This window comes from Dermacentor albipictus, chromosome 1 (genome assembly GCF_038994185.2).
Source record: "Dermacentor albipictus isolate Rhodes 1998 colony chromosome 1, USDA_Dalb.pri_finalv2, whole genome shotgun sequence".
NCBI lineage: Eukaryota > Metazoa > Arthropoda > Arachnida > Ixodida > Ixodidae > Dermacentor > Dermacentor albipictus.
The window spans coordinates 319,739,902-319,763,927 of record NC_091821.1 but is presented as its reverse complement, the minus strand read 5'-3'; the positions used below and the strand labels follow the sequence as shown (position 1 = coordinate 319,763,927).

The 24,026-nt window shown below is 45.3% G+C and overlaps 1 long non-coding RNA gene across 9 annotated transcripts in view; it reads right to left on the bottom strand.

Moving 5' to 3' along the window:
• The window catches only part of LOC135903540 (uncharacterized), a 616,847-nt gene that overhangs the window by 209,521 nt on the left and 383,300 nt on the right, over positions 1-24,026 (bottom strand). For 8 of the 9 annotated variants that reach the window (XR_010564839.2, XR_010564840.2, XR_011512712.1 and 5 more), the window contains exon 6: positions 19,237-19,306. The exons of the other annotated variant lie outside the window; for it this stretch is intronic. This is a non-coding gene — a long non-coding RNA (uncharacterized lncRNA). The remainder of the gene's footprint in view (positions 1-19,236; positions 19,307-24,026) is intronic. 9 annotated transcript variants of the gene reach the window in all.

The following is a 24,026-nucleotide window of genomic DNA, read 5'->3' as shown; positions in this document are numbered from 1 at the left end:
AAAAGCTTTTACAAACATATTTATGTATGTATATTTTACATGCATACACGTCCTCACTCACTCACACACGCGTGCACACACACAAAGAAAGAATACCAACGAGCGAGCGCACCCTTCAAACTAGTTTATGGAAAACAAAAACCTTATACATTGGAGAGTCAAATTGTCTTATACGATCTAACGCTTCCTGGTTGGGCAAATTTCTCCCCTGCAGTATTTTAAAATAAATATAGCAATAAGCGCTAAACTATTTGGAAGAATAGAACAGGCAATACTCCACAGAAACAAGCCAGCGACTGCACTTCTTTGTTTCATTTCGTTGTGTCTCGTCAGCCTCGCAATCAGTTGCAATGAAGGTCAGTATAATTCGAGCGAGCTCAGAGAAAGATGTCACGACCGAGCGAGACGCGCGCTTAAGTGTTCCGCAAGGAATAGAAGCACGGCGACGACTCCATCCGCTTGTCTAGCCGTCGCGGTGGCCCAGTGCATTGTGCTGCTAGGTTCGATGCCACGGGTTCGTTCCCGATTGCATGGGCTGCATTTCGGTGGGGTCGAATGCAAGAACCTCGTGTACATACATTTAGGTGCACTTTACTGAACCCCAGGAGGTGAAATTCAATCCTGAGTACCCCCGCTATACAGCGTGCCTCACAGCCAGATCGTCGTTTTGGCACAAAAAAACTCCACAATTTAATTATTGAACCTGTTGTCCACATTCTCATTTTAAGGCCTTCGTCCACCCTTATACGACAGAGTCTGCACTTCGACCGAGGGCTCTCGCTTTCTGAGCAACCTCGCGAGGCTCCACTGAAAATTTTGCATGTACACGGTAAGTTGTAAAACAGCGCCCACAGAACGTTCTACTCCAAGAATTTTTACATGGAGTTCAGTATAAAACCTGCGATGAAAGCAAATTGAATTCTGCAAGGCGTTGATACGATGAGAGAGGTGCTTGCTTGGAATAGACACTCCCATGGATTCGACCAGTGCCTGCCATAGGCATTCGTCCCTAGCTTGTTCCCATATAGAAACCGAGGACCCACGTGACATTTACATCATGACCAAGGTAAATATACCTGGTAGCGAAGCTTCCATAGAAGCCCATGCGTTCAAAGCATGGCTGTTCATTGGCAGTTCATGGGGCTTAGCTCCATCCGTTTGAGGAGGGAACGCTTCCGGTGGAAGAAAAGATAATGTGACTCATACCCGTTGAAAGCAGAATTGGCGTCATTTTGTTCTCAAAGTCGCGAAAGTTGTTTTGGCAGCCGGTCATTGCAGCTATAGAGCGCGTTCTACGTAACTTAAGCCAAACGTTAAAGATGTGCAAATGCCACGTAGCTGGACAGAACCAAGGCAATGTTGTTTGCCGTCGCTTGGGATACTCCGATTATTTCTTTCATTCCGCCTAATGAGATAATTAGTCTATATAATGAATCAGCTTCTGAAATATTATAATTAGATGAAAAGTGTTCATGAAAAAATTGTACAGCAACATGAAAAACTCCCTATACAGCTTTCTGTTGCTCAATATGTGCTACATAAAAGTGTTATCCAGAACGTGAAAGAAGCCCGCAAGTGTGCGCAAAATTGCCGCGCGACTGGCTGCTCGGGGCACTTTGCGTGTATTCGTAGGCTACTTCCAACCTCTTGCGTTGCGCTGCAACCTTGTTTATAAGGGATGTAAACGCAGTGTGGGGAAAAATCAACAATCAATCGACCCGTTCCAAGGCCATAAGCGGCAAGCCAATGAAATTTAGCTTTCACGCCCGCACGTGTCGGCGTTCATTGCACTGAACAAGTAGGCATCACAACGCATTCCACTTTTCTCCTAGCACTGTGCACGAGCCAAGGAAGAGATTATTTCTGAAAGCCGTTTAGGTCCGTTGTCATTTGTGCGTCGAGCATAGCGCTTCCAAAATTGCGTTTGGCGTACAGCTTATGCCGCATAGGGCGCATAGACTCTTCTCTGGAAAGTGATTGGTAACCACACAATTATCAGGGACGCGCATGGAAGCATTCCAGTTGTGCGCGCTATAGGACGAGAGAGGGAGAGAGAGAAAAAAACATATATTCGGACCATCGAGGTGGTTGCTCTTGAGGTCGAGTGGGTGGTGTCCTCATTCCAGGACTCCACTGGCCATGGCTGCTCGACGTACTTGCTGGACGAGAGCTCCTTGTCCCGCCAGGGTATCGCCGGTCAGCTGTACCTCCCACCGCTCAAATCACGTGCTAGGCGTCTTTAAGTGTTGAGGTTTGCCCCCGCACCCCCACAATATGGGAAATAGTGTAGGGCGTGTGTCGCCGCACCAGGGGCAGATGCCGCTATATGTATGTGGGAACATTTTAATGTATCTGTGTATATTTGGAAATGTGTTGGTCTGAATAAGTAGGAGAGCTACGGCATCTTCAGTGCTGAACTTTCTGTGAGGAGGAGGGTAAATCCTGCGGTTGACTCGCTGGATCTCGAGTCGGTCGCAGTAATTGGACGGCAGGGGCATGAAGGTAAAGGGTGGGGATTGACGAGACGATTGGCCTTGCCCCACTCGGTTGATTAGCGCTCGAGCTAGGGCGTTCGCCCTTTCGTTCCCCTTCAGACCCACGTGGCTTCAGACCTGCTGTCTCCAGTCCCATACGTATCAGCTTAACGACACAGCCTGTGTTGAAAGTACACCGCCCAAAAAGCCCTCTACGCCGCGCACTATGGGCACGAGTCCTTTTCCACAAGACAGAGCCAGTCGCGGCCAACCAAAGCATTCCTCGTCTCTACTCACGTGGCGAGAGTTGGAAGAGGAGCTGGGCTATACGTTTCTCAAGTACCACGCTGGCACATGAGCTAAACCGTTTTGATGGTCTAAGCGCTAGATTTCAGAACTGCCTTCCACCTGTCCTCTCTTTTTTCACTGTTTGGACAAACCTGTATAAAATATTTTGTATCATTAAGACAGCAACGTTGCTTCGATACCTTTGTTAGACTAGCGCACTCCCCCCCCCCCCCCCCTCCCCGTCACGCGTTCACAGACTTTCTATATACGTCAAGTACCAGCGCAAACAACCCCCGTTATTGCAGCGATGACTAAATGTATGACGCGAGGATCGCGAGGCACGAAGCTGCACGTGACGTACGTGATCCCAATTGGAAATAGGGTCTCGCGGGATGACGGCTCCAGCGTAAGCTCCAGCACCCTCACTCTCCTCCCTCCCCTCCCCTCCTCTGCCAACGCAAACGAATGCACGGATGGAGGCGGTCTCCACTTTGGCCTTGGATGGATGGACCTGTCCAGCGAAGCATGGGGCCTAATAAACTCGAGAATCTCGAAGCAAACATAAAGAAAGTAGAATAAATAGCTTAGCGCAAATCGAAGCAAAGCAAACAGTATGTCAAACAGCAAATGATTTGTCACTTTGAACGCTGAAGCAAATTAGATACTTTTTTTTCTCATTTTTCTTGCAAATTGTGTTTTTTATACCCACTCTTATGTTATTCTCGTCGCCTACGGCGCAAGAATAATGAAGCCCGTTGTTATCTCAGCATTTTTTAGACACTTCGAGCAAATTGCCTTTGAAGCTTCAAGGAACCTTGCTCTCCTTCTCGCGTAAATATTTAATGCATCTTTTTCTTCTTTTTTGTATTTACGCTCAGATTGTTTTATAGGTTCGCGAGCATTCCCGCGGTTTTGAGTGGAGCGCGCGCGTTTAACATACCCAGGCGCATTTCGTGTTTTATTGTTCACCAGGTTTTCTTTAATAATTCGTCCTTTAATATCGTTTATAACGCAAGGGAAATAGCGTTTCCGGGTTCCACTTTTCTTTCTTTACTGAGATTTAGCGAAGTAAATCTGACTACGGTTATTATCGAAAAACGGATCTTCGTGATTTTAAGGCATACGCATTTGGTTTGTATATGCACTGTGGTTGCCGAGCTTGTTCAACTGATAGTGGGAATGTTGTGTTATATACGTACTGTGTTGAAGCATTCCACAAAGTGTTAACAAACAAACAAACAAACAAACTTGTTTTTATATAGCGCCTTCGATCAGCGCTTAAAGGATCAATGTTTAATTATCTTGATGAACGACTCAAAGTATCAAAGAAAAAAAGTAATTTGCTTTTATCTTATGCCTAGCGTGCTCCATACACCATTTGCGAAATGGCCCGTATTATACATCTACAGAGTCCCTTAAAAGCGGGTCAAGAAACGTCAATTAGTCGCTTAAGCACTAAATGGATTTGGATGGGTACTAAGCAAATGTCTGCCAATAAGTGTTTTTTTTTTCTTGGTAATAATGCCCTTTCGCCGAGCAGAAACAAGGCAACCAAATAGACAAGGCAGAGCGCTGTGTTGTTTCGTCTAGTTGGTTGTCCAGTTCTTGCGCTGGTTGAAAAGTAGGGCTGTGACAAACAAATTATCCCAACAGTATGCTTTGTAACGATGCTGTATTCCACTTTAGTCATTTACCCGAGACTTCACGTAGGCCACAATCGTAATCCTACAGCTTGTTATTGAAGCTTTAATGTACGATGCCCCTGTCGTACTTATGTCTGTATAGTACGTGTACCGTTCGCGTCGTTGGTGGCAGTGCTTGCGTGCATCCTCTAAATTAAAGGGCCCCTTACCAGGCCTGGCCATCTTGAGCTGACAAGCGCAAAGCATACATTGCGCGATAGCAACCATGTCTGCAAAGTATTACATCGCTAGGCGCCGCGGAAAGATCTGACATTTCAATCCGAACGCCGTTTCGCTTTTCACTCGCGACCGCCGCGCTCCAAGCCGGACGGTGACGTAATCGTGCCCCTGCGCTTACGTAATCGTGTCCTCAGTGTGACGCCGCTCGCGGTGGCACGTGACTTCGAGAATTATTCAAGACAACATTTGTTATCTGTGCGATCAGTTGCTTGAATTGACGAATTAAAGTTTAGAGAAATAATAGAACACACAAACGGAATGTCTGCGTGTTTTTATTTTACTTCGCACCGAAGCAAGAGAAATGTACTTCCGCTTCGTCTGCTTGTTCCCACGGTCGTGCGGTCACGTGTGCAGGTACCGAAACTATGCCATTTTTTACCCTGTCCCAAAGCGTGATCACGCTCTGCGATCCGCTTGTTCTGGCTCAGTATTCATGTAGCACTGAATTGTACCGCTAGTAATGTTTCCTTGTGTCCAGAGCGCAAAATCGTGCGCTGCGCGAAAGAGACAACAGCTCGCGCGCGACGCTGTCGGTGGAACTGGGTAGCGCCAAAAAAAAAAAATGGAGGAGCAAAAAAAAACAATGAAGGCGACAATGTGACGTATGCCTCACGCGATCCTGGAGGTCCGGTATGGGAGAACACAGGGAAGGAATTTCGATTGCGTAGTGTAGACGGAGTGAGTGGAGAGAGCGTCTTGCTCGGCAGTTGAGCCCGCCTGCTGAAATCATGGGTTCGCGGCACTGAAATATTTCTATCTCGGCTATTAATGAGCCAATTTGAAAAAAAAAAAGCTTTGTAGCAAAATGCTCCCTGGAGGACACGTAAAAACTTCAAGCGTATATCCAAAATTTGCTATGGGGCCTGGTGAGGAGCCCTTTAATGCTTCTTGGTCTACCCAGAAGGTTCACTTATGCTTTTGATTGAGAAACAATGCTACTTCTGTCTGAAGTTCCTCCTTTCATTTAAACGCCACTCATTTGCAGCAAGTGCTAAACTGTTAGCGTTTCAGCGTCATCCTCCCCCTCCCCTCTGTTTTATTTTTTTCTGTAGTTACGGTTCTGGCTTTTACAAAGCGCGGGGCAATACACATAATCTCACGTGCATGGAAACCTACTTGTGTGTTCCTTGAGCAAGATGAACATGGCGAACCGAAGGGCTTGATTGAACCGAGGGCTTGAAAAGTAGATGTGGCAGATGAATGTGGCACCGTTACTCCTTGACTAAGGACTAGTCAGTGTTTTACCCATTTGTACCTGTGCACTCTTTTCTCAGTTACAACCATATTAAAACAACAGACAATAATGTGGAAGAAAACGCACTCTTTCTTAGAGCTGACTATTTGTTGGATTTGTATGATAGCGTATCATTTGTCGGATATGACACGGTGTACCTGCCGTAAAAAAATTAATATGAAAGAAAGATTCGCTTTCCGTCTGAGTGTACAGCCAAGCAGCACAATTGGACCAAGTTTGCGCATTGTAATAATCTCTTATAACTTTCGAAAACATTCTGCTTGTCGGGGCAACTATAAGTAGAGGCCATTGCTTAGTAGAATACAGTCGCTTTGACCCGCTAGCTCCGTCTGGCAACTCTGTCGCCTTCAATTCCACTAGCATTCACGCAAACAGCAAATCCTAATTTACCGAACCGCTCTAGTAGACCGTCTGTTTCAAGTAAAAGTCATTTCTTCGTGGTTCCGCTGCTATTGATAAAAGGTCGTGGGATCAGATCCCAGCCGCAAAGACCACATTTCGATGAGGGCGAAATAAAAAAGTGTCCCGTGTACCGCGCACTGGGCGCATTTTAAAGAACCGCAAGTGGTCAAACTTGATCCCGAATCCCCCACTACGGTATGGCCACATCGCGGTTTTCACAAATAAAGCCGAAGAACTTAAATAATTAGTTAGCTGTCATCAACCTTAGTCATCGTACTTCGCTGACACACCAAACAATAAGCGTGACACGTTGTCACGGCTTTACAAGCGTATCCTGGTACAACCAATCGACGGCCGTCTGTTTCGTGCGTACGCAATGACCGTATATAGGGCGTTTCATGTAACTTGAACCAAGAATTTACAAAAAAGTGATTAACCGCAGGTGCATGAAACCAACGGCATATGGATGTGAGAATAGTTTTTATATTCCGCTTAAGCAGTTCATCAACGAAGATCCATTACGAGAAATTCTTAATACTCAATTTAATGGCACGAGCGTATTGTTGCGTTGTAGAGGGGATTCAGAAACGGTCGATGAAATTTTTTGTGGCAACGCACATGCTGCATGGTGATTTTTTTTCGGTGTTTAAAGCAAGACAAGCCAGGGGTAAACATCTGCCCGCCAGTGCCCGCTTGGACAAGGATCGAACATGCTTTGTAGACGCTCCTTCGTACGCTCAAGAGGAAGCTTTCTGCTCAGTGGCCATCGATTGTGATTCCAAAGTCCTCAGCTGCGCTAGCATCCGCACTTCTAGTTCCAGCGTTGCAGAGCAAGTTGCAATTGCTCTTGCATTGACGGATGGTGTACATGACACGATTTATCCAGACTCTAAGGCCGCTATCAGGGTCTTTCACATGGGAATGGTGGCTCCCCAGGCCCTACGTATGATTCAATATGGTAAAGACCTCAAACATCACTCACTGTCCTGGTTCCCTACGCATCTTGGAACCATTGACGGTTCCTCGCTCAACCCCAACGAGGAGGCGCAGTCGGCTGCACGAGGTCCGACTGGCCATGCGCCGGCTAATTAACTCGTTCTCTCCTGGGTGACCCGAGCCTCTCTCTCCGTACAACGTGATCTGTAACCATAATTATCTCTCAAGAAGACTCCGGCCTTTGCCGCACTCTTCGCTGTGCAGGGCCCAGGCAGTCGCTTTCAGATTTCTACAAACAAGCACTTACCCCAACCCCGCGGCACTGCACACAATGTGCCCCGAACGGTTCCCAAGCCCGGTCTGCTCCCTCTGTGGTGGTTATGCGGACTTCGAGCATGTCCTGTGGGGCTGCGCCTCTGCCGGTTCTCCGTTCACCCAAGAAGAAATAATGAAGCTTATTAAGGCCCAGGACCGGGCCTCTCAAATCCTGGCAGTCCAGAGGGCCCGCGAGAGGGCCGTGAGGTTTGACCTGATGGTCCCCGTGTGGGCCTAGCCAGGTGACGTGGAGTTTACTTGCGTCTACTGTGGACCGAATAAAGTTGTTTCACTCACTCGCTCACTCACCTGACAGTGCTCGTGCACTATCGTATTGCAGCGTTCTCAACCGTGCGTCGAGCTTATCAGTGGCGGCGGCATTTCCTTTCCCTGTGCCACCGCCAAAGATGACGCGCTGTTAAGCCGATACCTAGAGCCTCAGCCGCACACTTCGCCACGGTCCGCGCCCACAGTTCTTTCGCAGAAATCGCGGTTGAGAGCGCTGCAATACAATAGCCCATGAGCGCAGTCACGTGGTTTTATTTAATTTTTCACGGGCTTTCCTTAACCACCGAAAACAATAGCCTCGCAGCATGTACGTCACAACAAAAAAAAATGTATCGGTCGTTTCTGAATCCCTTCTACAACGCAGCTAAACGCACTTGGCCCTAAAGTGGGCACGAAAATTTTCGCATAATTCATCTTAGTTTATTAGCTAATTAGGCGGAATAAAAAAACTACCCAAGGAGTGCCACATGACGGCAAACCATATGCCACTTGTTTCATTCAGCGGCAGCTCACCACTTTGTTTTGTTTAAACCCTTAGTTCAAGTTACGAGAGACGCCCTGTATACTGCGGCATAAGAGCCAAAGTTCAGCGGCACGAGGCACCCGGAAAGCACCCGCCAACATAGGCAGCCTCACCGCAACTCTACGTGGCGTTCGCCTATTCCTTGGTGCACGAAGGGCACTGGTCGTTGCGCCGGAGAAAAAAGTCGACAAAAGCGCGATGTCAGTTCCGTTGATAGCAGGCGGAAGGCTGGAGGAGGAAAGGAGGATGCCCTAGTGGCGGGCATGAGTACAAGCTTGCCGCTACTGCGATCTTCCCGCAACACCAATATTTGCTCGAGAGAGCCGAGGCAAATACGATTTGGGGCGAAGTACTCCGGGGTCGTCCCTACCAGTATGAACCCACCCTTCACTTTCTCCAAATGCGCTCCATCAGTTTCGGGCATATTTGGTTCTTTTTTTTACCAAGCCTGTTTCCTTCATCTTTTATATCTCTCTTTTCGTGAGCATGACTTCATTATTTTCTGTTCCCTTTTACAAGACTTCTGTCTGCCTTTTGTCCTTGGTTTCGGAAGCACTGAAAAAAAAGTATTCTTACCGGACTATTCCTGCAAAGGCGCTCGCAGTCTGTCCTGCGGACGAATCGACAAGCATTACGTGTCTTGGGGAGGTATCCATGTGTGCCTCGACGAATACCCCTGTCCTTGTCTTCACACACAAAATATTGTCTGGCTGGAAAACAGCCTTCTATGAAGATGACGTGGAACACCCAAGAGATTCCAGCACTTTTTATTTTACGCGGGCATGAAAAATATTGATGCACGGGAATCTTTTCAACTTAAAACAAAAAAGAGGGGGGGGGAGGGTGAGTGGGATGAAGTGGGGAGGGTGCTGGTTGCTTTACAGTTAACACTCATTATGAAATGTCCTGGAAGTGGTAAGGGAATACATCTGCTTAGGACAGGTTGTGACCACGAATCCGGATCATGAGACTGAAGTAATCAGAAGAATAAGAATGGGCTGGGCTGCATTTGGCAGGCATTCTCAGATCATGAACAGCAGGTTGCCATTATCCCTCGAGAGAAGGGTGTATAACAGCTGTGTCTTACCAGTACTCACGTGCGGGGCAGAAACCCGGACGCTTACGAAAAGGGTTCTACTTAAATTGAGGACGACGCAACGAGCATGGAAAGAAGAATGATGGGTGTAACGTTAAGGGATAAGAAAAGAGCAGATTGGGTGAGGAAGCAAACGCGAGTTAATGACATCTTAGTTTAAATCAAGAAAAAGAGATGGGCATGGGTAGGACATGTAATGAGGAGGGAAGATAACCGATGGTCATTAAGGGTTACGAGCTAGATTCCAAGGAAAGGGAAGTGTAGAAGGGGGCGGCAGAAAGTTAGGTGGGCGGATGAGATTAAGAAGTTTGCAGGGACAACATGACCACAATTAGTACACGACGGGGGTAGTTTGGAGACGTATGGGAGAAGCCTGTGCCCTGCAGTGGACGTAACCAGAATGATGATGATGATGATGATGATGATGATGATGATGATGATGATGATAATGAAACGGTGCATTGCAAGTGCGCGCGGGCAGACGCGTGAGCAGACGGAGACAGCGCAAGCAGACGAAAACGGAATAAGAAACAAGACAGCGCTCTGTCCTGTCTCATTCCCTCGTCAGCTTTCGCTGTACGTACTCCTAAATTCGCACATCGAACCCAAGGGAATGGACTAGAAACAGCGCAACAAGTGTCGGCGACGTATGGGGACATACAAATGCTACACGGTGGTACCGCGTGTCAACTGTGTGCATCGTCCTCGTACTGTTGCACTATATTCAAGTAGGCGCAAAATATGCGAATACACTCCGGTGTAGATGCAATCGGCTTGGCAGTCGAATATCACTGCTGTATTGCGCCTCATCTGCAGGCTCTTCTACAATTAATTTGCTGAAAAGACCGGTTGAAAATATAATCTCAAGATGACAATTCTTGAATCTGCGTCGGCTTGCTTGAACAAATAACGAATGCCAGAGTGTGACAAGGCAGGCATGAATTTATCAACAAGCCAATAAAAAGAAAATATTTTACAACACTGTCATATAATGTGCGCCAGATGAAAATCTCATCGTAGGTGCACGATTATTTTTTTTATTAAACATGTTTTGCGTACACTGAACACGAAGGAAATAGAAAACCAACGAAGATTTAGAAAAAGCAGCGAACAGTTATACTACTCACTGGTTCATTCTCATCTCCATTACTGTCTCTTATCTGGGGTACGACTTCAAAAACGAACCTTGAAAGGTAATGCGTTTTACAGGAGGTAGCTGTTCGCTGCATAGAAAATCTGCGACCAACTGAACATGCTGCTCCATCCTTTAACAAGCTTAAATTACTTATTGTTAACCAACCTGAAAAGCTTAAGTTCGCCTGATATATTCGCAAGGAAATTGGAAATGACGTGTTAAGTCATGTGACTCACTGCTAGCCTACTAATGCTCCCTATGAACTTCGACACGAGTGATTTAGAATACTGTTATTCAGAACCGTCTACGGATATCAAACATTGTTCTAGCTAACCTAACCTACTCCCCAACAATAGTTACAACCACGAACTTATTGAGCAATATTTATCGAAGAATGTAGTTATAAAGTAAGTGTAAAGAAAAATGTTAAGATTTACTTACTCTCTGGTACTATGCCCTAAATAAGTTGCTGAGTTAAAATAATTTTTTCTATTGTCCTATTGTCTTTGTAATTTGCTACATTCTCTAGAAGGTATGCATTGCTACAAATAGGAATGTTATATTCAGTATAGCGCTTGCATCATCTTGTACCTTTTAAATATATTGCCGGTTACATTTTTTTTTCTTTTTTCCCCATGTCATTGTTCCTGTTATCAGTTATTGCTGTTGCATCATTGTGTGATTCTGGGACATAATAAAACATGCCTGTTCGCGATGTTACTTCTGTTTTGAACTATTTTTTGTCATGCTCTCATTCAAAAAGGCATTGCTTTTTTTTTAGTTTCACTGCTTCAGAGCAAATGTATATATGGAAGAACCTTTGTCAGGCACAGTTCATCTGCCTTTGGTGCGTTTAACCCATGCAATGGATGTCTGAATAAACTGAAACTGAAACCCAAAACCACGAAGAGCGAAATCTGCTGCTGGGACAGCTGGTAGTTTTCGTGTGCACGACCAACTCTCCGGGGTCCTTTTACTCCCATATAGACTTCGCTTCGTAAAGGTCAAAGGGTGTGAGGTTAATAGCGGCCACAAGCGCTACCTAATCGTCTTTCTTGTTTTTGTTTCAGCACTTTTTTGTTCATTGTGTCGCATAAAGGAGAGCCGCAGCGAAATTCGATCTGTGGAACCATTACCGCCAATCTGGCGGACTTATGCTCGGTACAGGGATCGCGGCAGTGTGCTAGTCAATGGGCGACGCAGGCCTCCGCAGAACTGATAAGCGAGCTTTCGTGAAGCCCAGTATTACCCCACACCCTTTCGCGGTAGTGTTTTCCGCAGACCTCGCAGACACTCCGATTGTTTCGCAATAATCCGATAACTTTCGTGCCGCGCTCCATTGGGGTCCTCCACGTTTTTCTTTCGATTCGTAAGCCAGCAGTTGCTGAACCGAACTGCTTTGGAGACAGTTTCGTTGCGGCCTCGTTAACCATTTATACATTTGTCAATGTGCCTTCTGCAGGACATGCAGACGAAGGGTTCCTGCACCAGAGTCTCATGGTTGTGCAAGCACCGTTTCAGTCTCAGTTCTGTCTTCTTTTAGCTCCGCTTTTCATTTTAAGTGCACTGCTGAGCACTTCTTTTTTCAAGTTTTTGCCTTCGTAGGTTAGGTTCACTTGACAGCGCAGCTCTTAAGCGCCCGTTTCTGGGTTCAGCGTCGCCGTGCCTCGGCGCAACCGCGTGAACGTGCACGTGCCACTGCACGCGTTCGTCGTCGTCTTCCACAGCTGTCTCTGATGACACTCATTAAGCTGGCGTTCCCGTATTGCCCCTCCTTCTGCGAAGGCGTTGACCGCACTGACAGACGGTGCTGTGATTTGGGTCTCAAATTCTTCGCCTCAATATATCGCGAGATGAAAACACGTATGCAGCGGCGTTCAAATTTCGCACTAGGAAATGTAATCGTCGCACATTTTTGCTCTTTGAGAGACCATCTATGCAACGCTAATTAGATATGGTAATTTTTTCAATCCTCACTTAAGTATGTATTTCACATAGATTGTTTATTATATAAATTTTAGGCCAACGCATAGGAGCCGACGCAAAGGACGACGTTCACAGGTTCAGGGATACAGTCAGATACTTTCCCTGAACCGCTCAATCCTAGTAATATAGTAACTGCCAAGTAGCGTAACCGCGTTATGATGGGGACTCGTTCATTTCTGTTTACTGAAAATGTTTCACTACGACACCATGAAAATGCATGTTTATTCGTATACAGAAACTGTCAACGTATACCGACCTTGTGCAATATACAAGATTGTGCTTGCGGCTACCCTTTTACCTCGCAAAAAGGCCGGATAAAACGAAAGCGTATTCATACGCTTTCATCCCGGACGAACACGACCTTTTCTTGAATTGCCAAGAATTTTTTCTCAGAAACCCGAATGGTTTACATTTGTCGCTTCGTGCTACGTTAGTGTAGATGACAATGTTTCCCTTTCATAATATTTCCTTCATCTTGAGGGATTCCACACAACTGATTTGCCACATTCAATGTCCCAGTGCTTGGAGTTATCGATTTAATTGTCCTCGCGGTGCAATCTGCTATCCTCCTGGTTAGCTCAGATGGAAGAGCAACCACCCCGGAAAGACGTTCGTCCCGAGTCTGTATGCCGGAACAAGACGAATTTTTTATCAACTGCGAAGCATTGTTTCTGAGAAACGCGTATGGGCTTCCTTTCTAGTTTCATGCTGCGTTCCGGTGAATGAGAATCTTTCCCTTTCATGATACTTCACTTATACATTTACGCCCTCGTGGGAGACTAAATGGATAAACAAAAACACGTAATTTAACACCCACTTATTGTACTCTAAAAGGCAAACTTCCGAATTAAAAGAAATGATCATCGTGGCCAAGACATGTAGAACAGCGTTATGTTGAACAAGGACATAACCTGAAGAACAAGCACAGAAGCAAACATGCAGAATCATGCAAAACCAACTATCCCAAACGTTGACGTTACTAAGAGTATGTGGTGGTCTGGTCAGGCCCACTGGCTAACTGTATTTCCCGTCTAGAGTGTAATGCATAGTAGTTCGATAATCAATCAGCCTGCAGCATCCAGTCAATCAATGGGCTGATCATGCTCCAACGCCATGTACTACAGTGTTCATCGATTTAAACACGCTTACACGAAGCCTTGGAGCAGGCGGCGCTTCTTGCGCCAACGGTGGACGCTACGGAACGGGAGCTGACGCAGTGCGTATACGATGAAACAAGGGGGCGTTGTGACGCATTGTAATATGCATCGAGCCACTCAGTGATCACTCAGCGCTCACCGGTGACGCAATGTAACGGTGATGCAAGCGCCGAACAATGTTACGCGGTTATAAAGTAGAGGGCTCGTATCACAGCCGTGGGATTCTTGATGGTAACTTGAACATGTGTTTTTCTTTTTTTACGATGGCAAGGATTTGGAGTGTGACGTTACCTAATCTTACACAGATGACCCAATTCGTACATCATAACTTTATGGCACAGTAATATTACCACAATATTTTTTACGGGATTTCTAGTTACTCTTGCATTGCCATGCCTGATCCTGCTGTTGACAGGGTTAGTTTCCATGCCAATGGAACATGACCCTGGCAACGTTTAACATCTGAACTCTCTCGAGTGAAGCACGCCTAGAAGGACTCTTTGAAGACTTATCAGGCATTGTTTGGGATATCATTGGCCTTAGTGAATTTAGAAGAAATCGTCAGACTTATGCAATGGTGACTAATGGAAACGCGCTGTGCTATAGAGACTTCTGGATAAGAAGCAGTACGGAGTATATAGGACTCCTAATCCATAAGGACGTAGCGGGCAACATTGATAAATTCTACAGCATTAATGAGAGGATACCAGCAGTCATAATAAACCTAACTAAGACGTATATATTGAAAGTAGTACAAGCCTACGCTCCAACCTCCAGTCATGATGATTATGAAATATATCAGTTTTATGAATATGTTGAATCAGCGACGAGAAAAGCACTAATTCAGTACACTCTAGTAATAGGCGACTTCATTGCAAAAGTGGGAAAAAAGCAGGCTTGTGAACAAGCAATTGGCAATTACGGCGTCGATTCTGGGAACACTCGAGGAGAGATGTTGGTAGAATTCGCGGAAAGGAATAAGCTGCGAATAATGAACGTCTTCTTCGGGAAGCGCAGAAACAGAAAGGGGGCATGGAAAAGCCTTAACGGTGAAACAAGAAATGAAATCAGTTTCCTACTTTCTGCTGATCCCAGCATAGTGCAGTATGTGGAAGTGTTATGTACGGTAAAGTGCAGTGATCACAGGTTAGTGAGGGCTAGGATTCACCTCAAGTTGAAGAGAGAGGAGTAAAATTGGTCCAAAACAAACAGGCTAACCTAGACGCGGTAAGGGTAAAAGCAGACCAATTCAGTCTCTTACAGCAAACAAATACCCAGCCTTTGAACAGAAATACGAAGATTACATGCAGGTAATGAATGAAACCGTAACTAGGCTGCCCTCTTAAGCAGCAATTGAAGTGGGACGGAAGGCACCAAGGCAACCAGTAGGTAAGCTCTCCCAAGTAACAAGGCACCTAATATAGAAACGACGAACAATGAAACTGTCCAACTCGAGAGATCAGATAGAATTCGCGGAACTGTCAAAACTAACCAACAAGAATGAATTACGGGATATTCGAAGTTATATCATGAGAAAGACTGAGGAAGCGGTAAAAAATGAACCCAGCATGCAATCAGTGAGAAGAGCGCTTGTCATTGCACCAACCAAGATGTATGCACTGAAAGATGAGCAGGATAATGTCATCAGCAATCTCGAAGATAAAGCAGTGGACGAATTCTATACTGACCTCTACAGCTCCCAGAGCAGCCACGATACCTCCATTCGAAGTGGTATTTAACAGGTTACAGAGGCTCCTTCTATAACTAGCGATGAAGCTAAAGGGGCTTTGCAAGACATGAAACGGGGAAACGCGGCAGGAGAAGAAAGAATACCAGTCGATTCTTACAAAGATGGTGGAGACGTGATGCTTGAAAACTGGCGGCCATTTATACAAACTGTCTATCAACTTCAAGGGTCTCAGAGAACTGGAAGAATGCCAATATTATACTAATCCACAATAAGGGAGGCGTTAAAGAATTGCAAAATAATAGGCCCATTATCTTAAATCTAGTATTATATAAAATATTCACCAATATAATTTTCAATATTATAACGGCAACACTGGACGTTAGTCAACCAAGGGAACAGGCTGGCTTCGGGAAAGGATACTCTACAATGAATCACATCCATGTCGTTAATCAGGTTATCGAGAAAACCGCAGAGTACAATTCAGCTTCTCTATATGGTTTTCAAAGATTACGAAAAGGCATTTGATTCATAGAGATACCCGCAGTTACACAGACATTACTCAATGAAGGAGTACAAGACGCTTACGTAAGTATCTCGGAATATATATAAAGAGATTCCACAGCTATACCTTAACTCTCCGCATGAAAAGTAGGAGCACACCTTTAAAGAAAGGGGTCAGACAAGAAGACACAATCTCTTCAATGTTATTCACTGTGCTTGAAAGAAGTATTCAAGCTATTAAAGTGGGAAGGCTTAGGAGTGAGGATCAGCGGCGAATATCTCAGCAACCTTCGATTTGCCGATAACAATGTTCTATTCAGCAACAATGCAGACGACGAGTTACAACAAATGATTGAGGACCTTAACAGAAAGAGTGTAAGAGTGAGGTTGAAGATTAATAGGCAGAAGACAAAGATAATGACCAATAGCAGGGCAAGGTTACAAGACTTCAGTATCGCCAGTCAGCCTCTAGAGTCTGTGAAGGAGTACGTTTACCTAGGTAAATTACCCACTGGGCCCCCTGATCATGAGAATGAAATTTACAGGAGAATAAAAATAGGCCGGAGCGCAAACGGTAGACATTGTCAGATCCTGACCGCAAGCTTGCCATTATCATTGAAAAAAAAAGTGTACAATCAATGCATTCTACCGGTGCGAAGATATGGGGCAGAAACCTGGACACTTAAAAGAAACTCTAAAACAAGTCAAGCACCGCGCAAGCAGCAATGGAATGAAAGAAGTTAGGTGTAACGTTAAGAGACAGGAAGAGAGCGGTGTGGAACAGAGAGCAAAAAGGGATAGCGGATACTCTAATTTACATTAAGAAAAAAATGGAGCTGGGCAGGTCATGTAATGATTTGGTTAGATAACCAGTGGACCATTATGGTTACAGAATGGGCGCCAAAAGAAGCGAAGCACAGTGGAGGACGGCAGAAGACTAGGCGGGGGGATGAAATTTAGAAATTCGCAGGCGCTAGATGCAATCGGTTGGCGCAGGAGAAGGGTAATTGGAGATCGCAGGGAGAGGCCTTCGTACTTCAGTGGACATAAAATAGGTTGATGATGATGAAAATAATTACTCTTCGAAGATACCAGAACTGTCAGAAAAAGCATACGTTAAATTTTCATACTACCATGTCAATCTAGTAGTTAAGATTATTGGAAAGACGTCCACCTTTAGAGGAACACCTCATTAACATCCGTTCACTCATAGCAGCGAAATTCCGCATGAAATCCAGCAGAATAATCATTCAATAATAAATATCTGCCGATTACCTAGTTACTTAATGCCTAATATTGGCTTTATTACCTTAAATAAAAATGTGTGCTCGAGAATTTTAATTATTTTGTTAGTTATTTAGTGCCATCAGCGGTAACATTTTGCTTTTATGCAAGATTCTGGATATTCTATATGATTAAGTCGACCCGTACCATAAAACAAATATTTGTTGTTCCATTTGCTGTGAGAAACAGACTCCCAAAGAAATATTTGTTAGTGTCCCATGTTCTTGAACCGAAAAATTACCAATCAGTGCTCGAAAGGATAAAGCCGGCTTAGGCATGCAACCTGCTTTACTATTCAGGTACGGCTCTTCAAACGCTATTCTGTCTGAAGCGGTGCTTCATTCGCTGCCGCACTTTGTTTCGTGAGCTACCGCCTGAATTTCCCAACTCATTCGTTCATTTATCGCGCACAATGGCACTTATGAAGTTAAGAGGAGCCTCTCCGAAATTGGCGCAGCGCGAAGCCTGCCCATCGCATGACTCGTTAAACACTCCAGATAGCACGAATTAGCCGAGGCTCTTCGCTTTAAATCGTTCCTTTCGGCGTTGTTTATCTCGTGTCTACGCAGCATCGACAGGCGTTTACTGGTGTTCGCAGTGGAGTCTAAAGGCTTCTAGTCCCACCAGTCTCATTGTTGAGCTCGGCCCAGCTCGAGAGATGCACGCTCGAACGCCCGCCCCCAACGCAGCCCTTCCCCGTGCGCTCTTTCAGCCCCCTGCTACATCCACGCACCGCTTCGCGCCCACTCCGGACCAAACAAATTAAACTTTCTTCTTCCTAATGCGGCCGCCATGGGGTAACGCGAACCGTGGTACAGAGATGAGAGGGACGAATGGCGTGTGTAGGGAAGCCTCCGGAGAGGCCGCCAACGACTGCGCTTCGAAATTCTACAATGGAAGGGCGTCGAAACGGGAGGGTGGCAAAAAGACGCGGCCCCCTCTTGTCACTCGGCTGTTAGGCTGATAGTAGCGTCTCGTCCATTCTCGCCAAAGCGTCGCGCGTGCAGGAAAACATGCGTGAGTGCGGCCTCTGCCATTGAGAATGACAATGGGAGCTTTGCGCAGCTTTGTCCCGGAAATTGCGCCATCGCCGGTCGAGCCTACTTTCTTAGCACTGCGCGCCTTTACCCTTCCCAAATTGGCGTTCCCTTTCGGGCGAATGCTTCACTGGGCCTCTTGGGGTCGAGCTGATTCCTATGCTAGCTGAGGCAGTGTGTCCTTAACCGAGTCACCGCGCCTGGCTATAATTCTGTGCTGCTGACATGTGTACCGGTGCAGTAGCCGCCTATACTCCTTTGTTCGAGAGGAATTCCCCGTTATAGCTCGTTCTTTTTTTTTGTAACTGGCGCAAAGAAGGCTCCTTTTGAATTCACCTTTCAAGAAACTTGTCCGACCATCGCGCTTCTCTTACCAAAGATATATTCTGTTAGTTGCAGTTGTCTCCTCATATTCATTCTTTCTTTGTGCAAAAGTGACAAATGAAAGTTCGATTAAGGCGGGAAGTATAAAAAACGCCATATAAAATATTTTGCAGAAGTATGCCCTATGCAATTGAAAAAAATTAAAACAAGGAAGATTCTACGGCAAGTCCGCACGGGCTCTATGAATACTGCAGAATGTAATCGATCTGAATTTTCGGTGGCATAAACAGTCTCCTTAGTGTTTGAAACTCATCTAATCCACAACTGTGACAAGTATAAGAGCGCCAAACATAAAGTAAGACATTCTTGTTTATGTTTGGTTATTACTTTCGGTTGAAGAAATCTAATGTTTTTTTTTTTTATGAACCTTTATTTCCTCAAGGTTGTCGAGTAAAACCCTTGTAAATGCGGCAAACTTCTCGTTCCTTCTTTCGCCTAAGTTGAAATAATTCATGCACGCCACTATGGGCACTTTTGAGGTACGTATATCTGTGCCATGATCCATGAAAAACAAAATTTTTGACACTGACTTCACAAATGTATACCACAGCCGTCATCCTTACTTTGAAAGGTCTCTAGTTGGCCCAGAAACTCCTATCATCCATCGTGGGGCGGAAGGTTGTTGAAGTCATCCTGAAACAGAAAGCGTAATACTTAATGCACTTTGTTCAGGACTTTCTCAAAATTTTTATCACCTCAAAATTCGAATCAACCGTGATCGTATCTTTCTAATTTCAGCTTATCCCAAAAATTATTCCAGGAAAAACTGGAACTGTTAATCGCTATGAAAAATTTTACCGCTAACAAATTACGCGAATTAACAATCCTAATAGAAAATACAATAAAGTTGTAAGCAATGTGCGCACTGCTTCTAAGAAAAGGAAATGGGTGGGAAGGACGGGGGTAGACGATCAGACAGAGTGTGGAGAGATGCAGGAGTCCTCGCACATAGGCTATAATGCAGCGAACAAGGTCACCACTCAATTTATATGCAAAGGGACAATCAAGAGCAACACTTAGAAAAGTTAGAATGTCGAAAATAACAAAACTGGTAAGCTCCAGTTGAGGGATTAAGCAGAGAAAGTAAAAAAAAAAACTGTTGCCGAAAGGCGTCTCGTCATCATGAAAACTTTTTTTACTTATCTTATTCATGGTTAGATGTGGGTGTATACAATTACGCACGGCTATTTGTGCCACATATCTTTCTGAGGGGTAGATTGCTTTTATTGCAAGGTGAAATAATCGGACGTCATACGAGCTGCATTTCAACTTACGTGCAAGGCAAAATAAAATATCATAAAAAACCTAAGTCAGCACCTTTTATCAGGCTACTTTCAACGAGGCATGAAGCATTCTGTTACCAGCTTACTTTATCGAAAAACCGTTCCCCTAACCTGCGTTCTTCCAAGCGTTGCATATTAGGCAAATGAACTCCGTCACATTGCAAAATATTTTACAACCACAAAAGCAAATTAAGGGCTAACTGGCCCGTGCTCAAACCCTCACACCAAAAATGATGTACGTGTATGAGTTATAGACCGATTTAAACCCTAATTCGGTTTTAAGGGCGTAAAATATTTTACAGTGCAGCACAAAGAACGCTCGCTTTACTTAAAACTGCCCTTTCCCTTTTATTTTGCTACATATATATTATTTAGCGTTGAAAGCAAGCTTATGGACGTGATTCCAAATTGAGGATGGACGTGATTCCAAATTGAGTATCCCGTGTGATGTGAAAATAGCTGAGAGATAAATGAAAACCAAAGAACAATAACCTTGAAAACAAATCCAGGGCAGAACAAGGATATTAACCCTGAGCGGTGTCATAAAGCATTTACGTCCATCTTCGTCAGCTACAAGCTCGCCGCATTGCTACTGCCTTCACGCTTCCTTTCTGAAAATGGGCACCAGACGTCCCTTACAGAGTTTAACATCGTCAAAACAGTGCACCACTCCACAACACCAGTGTGAAATATGTGAACATTTTTGCATCGCCATGTAGCGTCCATGTGGCGCTGACCTGCATGAGGTAGTGCCGCCACACTTACGTTCTTGCACGTCATTTTCAGGGAAGCACGATGATACTCGGCTAACTTGTACGTTTTCTCCAAAGCAAAATTATTCTAAGCACATGACCAGGGGGACTTGGAACAAGGTTGCTCAGCCCATAGGCTGTTCCCGGTAAATTTTAATACACACTGTGCGTAGTCGATTGTTTATTGCCATGATCGCATTGTCGGGCTTGGCGCTAGGTATATGTGACTGCTTACGCCCAGATTAGCCCGTGTTGCTGTGTTTGGCATTGCAGTATAGGTTTGCTTCGCTGGTTACAGATAAATTATTTCATTCAGAGCGCACAGATATCGACAGCCCAATTAGAGGGGCGAATGACATAATCACAGTAGCAGTACTTCGTTAGAGGGTCCATGGCTTCCATAATGTCGTTGACTGGGCGAGATGAGTTCACAGCGCTGCTGTACGATCAAAAGTCACAGTTCGCATCATAATGATAACCTGCAAGTGACTGAAATCAAAACACGCTGTCACGTCAGCACTTTCACTGTATCGATCTCCTGGCGCAAAATTCCTCTAGATTTGGACAATTTCTTCTATTTACCTATACAATTAATATTATCCCTAGATCTAGGAACATTTCCCTAGAGTTAACAGCACTCGTGTGCATCCACCTGAACTGGCGGTTGCACTTCAGCGTAGCTTGTCAACATTATAGTGCCAAAGCATAAACTTTGCCTGACAACAACGTTGTAAGCTGTATGGTGCAAAAACGTCGCATGGGATTACACGTCGCATAAAATGAACATAAAGACAAACCTGTAAAATGCTGGACGCTGTCACAACCCCCCGCGCTCTTCGAAAAAAAAGAATCAGTTGTGAGTCGGCGCCAGCGTTGTGTTTCTTAGCATTATTTATCCTTTCGTGCGATGGTGTTAGTTTCTTAAGATGTACAGACGCGGACAGAATAAAATGGAGCACGGGATCTCCGAAAACGTTCGATTCCCGAGCAGCCTGTAGCAGTAACCAGTAAAACTGCCCACGGCAACGTTGTTAGCATATTCTAGTTGAGGTCCAAAATGCAAATACCAGATTGCGTTGTGAGGTTGCGGAGATATTCAGCTTTTTCTTAGATTTCATTGTCCGTAATATTCTGTCCGCGACTGTACCAAATGGCCCAGCTCGCGATCCTTCTGTGAGTTAGTCAGGAATGCTACGAGAATGCATGATACGCTCGCATGCTAGCTTTCGCTGGTGTGCTATCTTATGCTTGTGTGCTAGCTTATGCTGGCGTGATAGCCTTGCACATTTTACCGCTGCCACGCCGCGGCGATGGCTTCGTCACTAGGCACAAAAGATGTAACGCCGAAATTTCTTTTTTAATTTTTCATAGTTATTGCATTGTGATGACCATCACTTTTAGCACATGCGAGCACAATTCTACGGCGTCCTGTAAGACGTGAGAAATTTCTCGACGAAGATAAAAATAGCATTTCCATCTGGAAGAAGGCTGATGAACCTAAATTGCTAGTAGCGTGTTAATCTGAGCTGGTTGGTACATTACAGAACTTGAAGGAAACAGAGCTATAAAACAAGATGGAGTTTGTCTCTCCTCGTCGCCTCCCCTTTTAGCGCTGTTCTTTTAGCGCTGTTTCTTTCAAGTTCCGTCCATCGTAAATATATTTACTGAAGCGCCAAGAGTAGGAGAGAGAGATAAATGAGATGCGAATGGCAGGGAAGTTAACTGGAAGATAGATATCCAGCCTGCTACCATGCATTGGGGAAGGAAGGGGTAAGGGGAAGAAGATAAAGAAAAAATCACTCACAAAAAAAAGAGAGGGAGATGAAAGAGAATGGTTGCTTGGTACAACTGGTATTTTGTTTTCATAAAGTAAGTGGCCATTTAGGAGAGAGGTTTATGAAAGAGAAAAATAACATCCACCTCTCTTGTAGCATGAACGAAGAAAACTCAGATCAGGACGAATTTTTCTTCAACAGCGAGAGTTTCTTTCTGAAAAACTCCTTTCGGTTTTCCTTGTTGCTTCGTGCGGCAGGACAGGGGGATGTGATTTTTCCTTCACATAAACTTTCCTCCATCTTGCGGGCTTCCGCAGAACAGATGTGCCACAGGAGAGACGTGTTCCGGCTTCTGCTCAATTCACCTGCGATACGCTGAGCGGGAATAGCGAACCAAGCGTGTGAAATAGCATAGCTACGGATATTCGATGGCGCACAGTGCATGTCGCCCCGGTTTAAATGCGATCTTGTCAGAAGTCGTCTTTTTTTACCGTGTTCTGTGTACAGATGTCTTGTGTTACTGCATGTAATGTGAAGGATTTCGGACCCTATCGCATTTGATAAATGGCCCTCGGGCGGAACAATCACTCGCAACTTTTGGAAGGCTAGGTCCACCTGCTGCGAGTAACACTTCTCCTGCCCCTCTTCGTCAGTATGATCATGCTCAGAAAGAGGTGACATGTAGACCTATTCATCCAAAAGGCCACGCCTATGGCGCACATTTCCATTCAATCTCGAACGCCGCAGCTACCACCAGACGTCGCGGGTGTACTGCAATGTCTCACATTCGAAAACCCACAAACTAATCTCATTCTGTCTGTAAGTCGGGGCCATAGTAAAGATAACGTTGCAACAATTCCACCCAGATTAAGAAGATAAACTAGTCAATAGACGGATGAGCATACAAATTAATAAAGCGCTAACCACCGTGAATTGATGCATGAGGAAATTTTCAGTTGCATGACCTACATGCTACCACATTAAATATCGAAAAGTGCCTTTGATGAAGGACAGAGCAATTTAGGAAGACTAATGCGCTAGGTCAACGCCGCCTAACGCACGAGGAGTTCCATTTGCACGGACTGAGATAAAGACGGCCGTTTTCTGGCGTTCTTGTTTAGTGACATTTGCAGATTCAAGCGGCGTTGAAGCTCACCGCCTCCAGTCATGGCGGTCGGAGGAAGAGTCCGCGGTCCGGTGCAATAATTTCGGTAAGAGGATGCTGCACGCCAACACCAGGCCACAAATGCGTCTCCATAAACGGTGCTCCAGGCGCGCAGCACTCCAACCCTCGAGCACGCGTTGACGACGCGCGAACGATGCTTTCATTCCACTCCACTCTCCGCGCAAGTAAAGCGAGGAGAACCGCGCAAAACTCGAAGAGGGGCGCGTGTGGAAAGCGATAATTCGAGCTGTCAACTCGTGCCGCACGCGTTGTATAACGACGCCGCTGCACGCCGACTCTGCGATACACAGTCCAAGAGAACCGCCCTAAAGATGCGATGAAACTGCGCTACCCTATCGCCAGCGCCCTGAAGGCACG